Source organism: Odocoileus virginianus, chromosome 5 (genome assembly GCF_023699985.2).
Source record: "Odocoileus virginianus isolate 20LAN1187 ecotype Illinois chromosome 5, Ovbor_1.2, whole genome shotgun sequence".
Lineage (NCBI taxonomy): Eukaryota > Metazoa > Chordata > Mammalia > Artiodactyla > Cervidae > Odocoileus > Odocoileus virginianus.
This window is the reverse complement of record NC_069678.1, coordinates 13,575,727-13,583,553: the sequence shown is the minus strand read 5'-3', so window position 1 is coordinate 13,583,553 and position 7,827 is coordinate 13,575,727.

Sequence of the window (7,827 nt, the reverse complement as noted above, 5' to 3'; positions counted from 1 at the left end):
GGTAGCATGCCCTCTTCCTAGTTACAAGGGGAGGGTTATATTCAGTTCAGTTCAGCCGCTCAGTCCTGTCCGATTCTTTGTGACCCCATGAATCGCAGCACTCCAGGCCTCCCTGTCCATCACCAACTCCCAGAGTCTACCCAAACTCATGTCCATCGAGTCAGTGATGCCATCCAGCCATCTCATCCTCTGTCGTCCCCTTCTCCTCCTGCCCTCAGTCTTTCCCAGCATCAGGGTCTTTTCCAGTGAGTCAACTCTTCGCATCAGGTGGCCAAAGTATTGAAGTTTCAGCTTCAGCATCAGGCCTTTCTGTGAACACCCAGAACTGATCTCCTTTAGGATGGACTGGTTGGATCTCCTTGTAGGAAAGTATTTTTGATTTTATAATGGGAAGAGGGTTCTGCTGGCCAGACAGAAAGAGTTGGGAATTACTGAGTAGATTACCAAACTATCTGTTGCACTGTGCCCCTGCACTGTGTCAAGGCTGTCTCCTTATGTTTTTACCTCTCCCACTAGATTCTCGGTTCTTTGAAGCACAGACCAGTGTTTCAATCATCTGTGTACCCCAATGACTAGCACAGTGCCTGTCTCATAGTTAAGTGCTCAGCCAGTATCTACTGAACAAATTAACACATAGAATCTAATGAATTAGATGAAACTGTTTATGTTATATTTTATTGCATGAAACTCTGTTAACAAATTTGGCTTGCTTCATCTGTGGTTCACACCTTTAATTATTTGTACAGTATATGACTGGGCTTCCCCAGTGGCTCAGCGGTAAAGAATCTGCCTGCAATGCAGGAGACACAGGAGATGTGAGTTCGATCCCTGGGTCAGGAAGATCCCCTGGAGGAGGGCATGGCAATCCACTGCAATATTCTTGACAGGAAAATTCTGTGGACAGAGGAGCCTGACTGGCTATGGCCCATGGGGTCGCAAAGAGTAGGACACAACTGAAGTGTCTGAGCATACACATCCTTGGAGTGCAGCTAATGAAACAGCTATTTCTGTCAGAGGAGACCACATTCCATGAACTTTGCTTCCCCAAAGTCTAGCATAGGACATGGTATATAGTAACAGCTGCACAGACTGTAGAATGAATGATGGATGGATAAAAAAATTAAAATAGATTTACTGCTTTGAAAAATATGTAAACTTAAGTTATTATGTTCTCTACAAAAATGTCTTCCAGAAATGGGCATCCCTTCTGCCCTACTGGTACTTGTAAAGGTGGTGTATCACCTGGTATTGACACGTCCTAGAAGCGGGCAACAGAGGATGAGATGGTCGGACAGCATCACTGATTCAATGGACATGAGTTTGAGCAAACTCCAGGAGATGGTGAAGGGTAGGGAAGCCTGGCATGCTGCAGTCCATGGGGTCACAAAGAGTTGGTCATGGCTTAGGGACTAAATAGCAACAATAATGTCTATAATATTCTCTTCTAACAAAGAATGATCCTCATGAGCTTGGCCAGGCAGCCTACAATGCTTAGACCAATTTCATCTAAGAAGGAAAGATAGACTAACAACTGTAAGGCTGAGCTCTTTATGTGATACTTGATTTTGGTTCTGTGGAGTTGTAGGAAGGATGTCACAGATCCACAGAAAGTGCTGCTGCATGTTACATTTGGTCCACAAAACCCCATGATTTGATCATCCATGTTCTACAGAATAAGGAAGAATCAGGCACCCTAGCCAGTGAATGGCATCAGTTGTGGGGATAAGTGACTTATTTGGTGGCAGTTCCCCAATGCTAGAAAGGCTCTCACAATTTCCATCTAATTCCAACTTCCCTCTCTGCATCAAGAGGGACTTCCCTGGCGATCCAGTGGTTAAGACTCCACACTTGCAAAGCAGGGGGCATGGGTTCAATCCCTGGTCGAGGAACTAAGATCCTACCTGCCACGCAGTGTGGCCAAAAAAAAGAAAAAAAAATTTAACTTTAAAAAGGAAAAGGAAGGCAGTTAAGGATGGAATTACATGGAGTCAAGGAGGAGCAGGGGAGGAGAAAGCTCAAAGTTGCCACAAGTAACTGGGTTCCCAGAGGCAGTGGATTTGGCACCAGGAGACTCACTTGTATAACCTTGAGTTCAGTCTCCTCACTATTTCAGACCCAAGGGACCCACATCTCCCTCATGCTGTCCAAGTAATGAGGTTCAATTAAAACATTCAGGTTCAATTAGAGTTTCAGGGATTCAGGGGCAGTTTTAGAACAAAATATTTTCCACGAGGAATATAAGAGAAACTAGCACTGTTCTGGGCCTCACTGACATGCAGGGGCAGGAGAAGACTTGGTCTGCAAACAGCATCTGCATAATGTAGAAGGTGAACAAGATGGCACTTGTGTGTGCCTGTGTGTGCTTCTGCAGTGCCTATTCTCTGTGCCCCAGGTGCTTTCCTAACAGCCAGAAAAAGGTGTGTGCTAGGGTGTTCTCCTTCCAAGCCGTGATTTTTTCTTCTTTCCTTAAAGTATTAGCAGCCCAGATTTTTGCTGCAAAATCAAGACCTGTTATTATAATGATGGTGATTTTTTTTAATTGTGCCAATGAACCTGGTCTTAATGCATTACTGCAAGCACATTAGCCAAGCCCATTACAATAATCTATTGTTCAGAGAAAAATGTCTTGGCAGTACATGTATCTAGAAGTCCGCCTTCTGAATCGATGCCAAAATATGATAGATTCCCAGTTCCTTATGATGTCCAACTACCGTACATGAACTCCCACCCCACCTCCCTGCTGCCAACATAATGACGAGCTTCACTTTGATGCTCTCTGCTTTCACAGGGGCTTTAACTCTCTGCCAGATTCCCATGCACTAAGCACTCTGCTGCTTGAAATCCCATTACCTGCAACTCTACTAACTGGCATCTCACAGATCAAAGGTGTAATGATTGAGGAGACACTGCAGTGACTTCTGAACCACTTAGAAAATACTTGATTATGTTTAGAATAGTTTAACATTGGCCTTTCAGCATATTCTGCATGTTTTCAGATGCAGATACAGTTGCCCCAAATACAGTTTATCAACAAATGACACCATAATATACTCTAATAAATCAAGATGATGTAGACAGGCTGGAATGAATAACAGATCAAAACCAACCAAATAAAGATTGACAAGAATTAACATAACTTATAGTCCGGCATTTAGATTTTAAAACTACTTAACAGAAGAGTCCTGGGTAACAGTTCCCAAAAGAAAGCCATGAGTATTCTGACTATCCTATTCAGCAATGTGGCTTCCCAGGTGGCTTAGTGGTAAAGAATCCACCTGCCAATGCAGTAGACACAGGTCAATCCCTGGGTCAGGAAGATCCCTTGGAGGAGGAAATGGCAACCCACTCCAGTATTCTTGCCTGGATAATCCCATGGGTAGAGGAGCCTGGTGGACTACAGTCCATGGGATTGCAAAGCGTCGGACACGACTGAGTGAGCGCACACACACACCCTCAGCAGTGTACTGTGGCCTCTGAAAAAGTCAATCCTATCCCCCCCCCCCCCGAAAAAGGAGGGTGGAGAGCATCTGAATAAAGGAGGCAGAATAGTTTTACTCTCTACTTTGCTCAGACCAAGTCTGTGAAGGACAGTGTCTAGTTACTGAAGCCGCATTTGCAGAGAAAAGGAACTAAGGAGGTTTGTTTTTTTCCAGCAATGGCTAATGGAGGCATAATACTTGTCTTCAAATAACTTGGTGAACTGTCACACAAAAGAAACATTAAATTTAATCTTCATAGCCCCAGTGCCCAGAACTAGGAGTCATGGCTAGTCATGTCAGTGGAACACATTTCAGCTCCATATAAGGAAGAACTTTCTATAATGAGGGTGATCTAAACATTGAATTTGGATGAATCAGGAGGTACAAAAGAGGACTTCTAGAGTATGGTAATTTCTGTTCTCTGCCTGGGTGGTAGGTACTTACGGACTTTGTTTTGTTATTGTTCTGCATCCGATACATGTATACTTTCATAAGGTCTTTTGTAGATGTAATATATTTTTTAAAATATTGAAAAAGTACAGGTGTCTAGCAAAGCAGTGACCTCCTTATCATCATGAGGGTCCAAGAAGAGGCTGGGAGCACTGAGAGAAAGGATGTGATAGATGACCTCTGACACTCATTCCATCTCTAAGATTCTACACATCTAAAATATATGTGCACAATGATTAAAGGAACGCTTTAAAAAATATTCTTTTAAGTGATTACCTGTTAATTAACTAGGTCTGAGGCCCCACTCCATTTTCACTATAACTATTATTGGTGTTTGTTAGACTATGCTCTCCAAGTCTATTACAGTGATTATCACTTTTATTGGCCATTATATAATGAGAATTAGATAGATACAGTCTTTGCCCACTTAAGATGACAAACGATGTGGACAGCCATAAAAAGAATATAGTGAGAGCCGGATATGAACAGTGAATAAATACAAAAGACAGCAAAAGGTTTATATGGCAAACAGGTCAAGGTTCAGCTTGGGGAACAAATATCCTAGGGTCTTAGAAAAAAACATCCTATATAAGTTAAGACCAGGGAATCTAGCCCTCTGCTCCAGTTAACTTCAGCAGGCTTTCTGAAAGAAATGAACCTTCAGAAATAGATGGATTCTAGGAATTCCCTGGTGGTCCAGTGGTTAGGACTCCCCACTTTTGTTACTGGAGGGCATGGGTTCAATCCCTGGTCCCGGAACTAGGATCCCACAAGTCATGCAGCATGATTCTGGCAATCAAACATTTGGTTAGGGCAACCTTTCTCCTAGGCTGTCAGGGGACAAGAAAGTCAGAATAACTTAAGTGGCCATTTCCTCGTGTTACTCTTGTTCTCCTGATCTGTTCCTTCTTGATCTCTCACTACCTTCTCCACAGTGCTGATCTGACACGAAGGAACCAAGACCTAGAAAAGGGAAATGAGAGGAAGGGGTATTTGTGGATTGTGATGGACGTGGAATCAGGGAGAGTCCTTGAGTCCCTAAGTCACTGCTAAATAAACAATCAGGCTCCCTGCTCCTTCTGGCTGAGCTGTGACTTTGGGCAAAGTTACTTCTGCTTTGGACTCACTTAACCTTTAATCTGGGGATCCCCACTCATATTACTGACATTAACTCCTCTAGCCTCACAACAACCTTGAGTTGATGGGAAAACTAAACCAAAACACAAAATCCTATGAGACACTTGAGTCCAATGTGGTAAAATGCAAATAATACTTAGTCAAAATTTATTCTCTTATAATCATTTCTCTTCACTTTACCGAAGAGGAAACTGAGTCACAATGAATGGGAATAAGTTAATTTTATATATACCCTTCAGTCTTTGCCCTCGTCAGTGTAAATAGTTTAAAGTGTTAGCCATGTCAGACTTTTTGGGACCTCGTGGACTGTAGGCAACCAGGATCCTCTGTCCATGGTATTTTCCAGGCAAGAATACTGGAGTGGGTTGCCATTCCCTTTCCAGGGGATCTTCCTGACCCAGGGATCAAATCCGGGTCTCCTGCACTGCATGCAGATTTTTCACCATCTGAACCACCAGGGAAGACTGTAAATAGTCTAATGTTACAGTATTTTTCTTTCTGGAAGTTCCTGTCATGATCACTCTATAAATGGGGAAGCCAAGGCACAGAGTAATTGAAATGTACTGCCTCAATGTACTGTCTTCATAAGATAGTGCCTAGATGAGAAACTCAAGAACACTAATTCTCATGGCAAAATTCTTTTTCCATTAGATTCCTACCCACGTTTGAAACATTAAATCCACTCAAAGTTTGTGAAATTAGGTGATAAGTGCTGTAAAGTTTGAGTTCTTGATACCAAGAACAGAATAGGGTCTGGGGTGGCAACAAAAGTAATCAGGATCCTTGACTTTTATAAAGGGTTTCATAGTTGACAAGCACTCCACAGACACTGTTACACTCTGTCCTCATCAAGGACATCAATAGCATGCCCCTGTTACAGATGAGGAGGCTGAAACACAGAGGCTAGTCAGAACACAATTCATTAGGAAGGGGCAGAAATGAGATGGAAACTCAGGTCTTCTACTGAAGACACACTTTGGGGAAAAGAGACTACCTGATTTTTTCCTGGGAGACTTGGAGGACTCTGAGGGAGATAGGAAGAAGCTAGTCTCAGCAGCACATTCACAGAAAAGGAAATCATCATTATTAGGCATTTCAAATGATGACACAGAACTGCTCTGGGCACTGTGGGGACCTATCAACTGCAACTCTAACCTCTGAGGGCCTGCAATCTAAGACAAACACACTAAGGACAAATATGTACATGACATACAGATGGTATCTAACAGCAGAGCCACTACAGTGATCTACAACAAGAATAGAGAGGAAAGCCTCTGAGTGCATAAATACAAATGGGAACAATAAAGAAAAGTGAGCCAGGGGAGAAAGAAACACACACACACCAATTCAGAAAGGGTTTTTTTGGAAGGAAAAAAAATTTTTGAATTCTTTTTTCCCCTCTCTTTTAAGTTAAGAAGCAATGGATTAGCTGTGTTGCATCCAGAGTAGAATTGAGAGTGTGAGATTTAAAACAGAAATTTATCCTTAGGCCTACGGAACAATCATAAAGATGGGTGGAAAGAGAGGTGAAAGGCAGTGAGTGGACAAAGAGGGCCTTTGAGCAAGTGGAAACTCAAGAGATATTTACCTGTCTTGACTCCCAGACTGTATCTAAGTGTTTCCACCCCCATGCTTTCAGGAAACTCAAGCTCTCCACACCTCGGGAACAAGAAATTTCAAGTTGTGAAACCTGTTTGCAGCAGATGAAGAAGGCAGCAGTGCCATGGTGGAGGAGATAGGAACCTTGGATACGTGAAGGCAAGGTTCCAACATGAAGGCAAGAAGTCCCTATCTTGCCCTCAAACTGCATCTCCCCAGATTCTAACTCCACAGGAGAGGTTACCAGGGCAAAACTCACTTATCCGGATTCACAAATTGTTAGCGAGTTTCCAGTTTGCTTTAAACAGACCCAAATTCACCTGTTGAGTTTCAGGTCAGCGATTAGATTCTTAACGTAAAAATTCTGCTGACCTCTGCTGACATATGAACATTTCTCAATATATCAAATCAAACTCCAGCCAGGTAGAGATACATGTTTGTCTCTGCTAATTTTTGTTTACTCAAGTCATCCTTTGGGGCCTTAATTAGCAAGAGAAGCTGCCGCAGGGGACCTGTAGGAGGCTGGGCCATGTGCTTGTGCTTAGTCGTTCAGTTATGTCTGACTTTTTGTGACCTCATGGACTGCAGCCCACCAGGCGCCTCTGTCCATGGAATCCTCAAGGCAAGAATAGTAGAGTGGGTAGCCAGTCCCTTCTCCAGTGGGATCTTCCGGACCCCAAGGTCGAACCTGGGTCTCCCGCACCACAGGCAATTTCTTTACCATCTGAGCCAGCAGAGAAGCCTGGGGGATTGGGCTAAGAATATGCAAAGAGTCCTATACTCTGATGCTGGCTCCTTGTAGAACGTAAGATCTTTTGAGGTGAAGTGCTGGCTTATCCACGACAATTTGAGACATGAGTCAAAGGTTAGCAATTTCATACTTTCAGAGGAGGATGCTCATCCTAGGTTCTGAGTTGACACAAATACTAAGATTTGTATGGGTGGTATGAGAATTTGAGGATTTTTATGATGGTTCTTATGACTATTTTCACCAACATTTGTTTCTCTGCCGTATTTATAAAGTGCCATTTTGTTCTCTAACCACTCTACATGTATTAACACATTTAATACAGCCACGTGAGTAGACACTATAGGTATTATGTTCATAGAGAAGTTGGGTAACTTAGCCAAGATCACACAGCGAGTCAGTGAAGGCACTAGG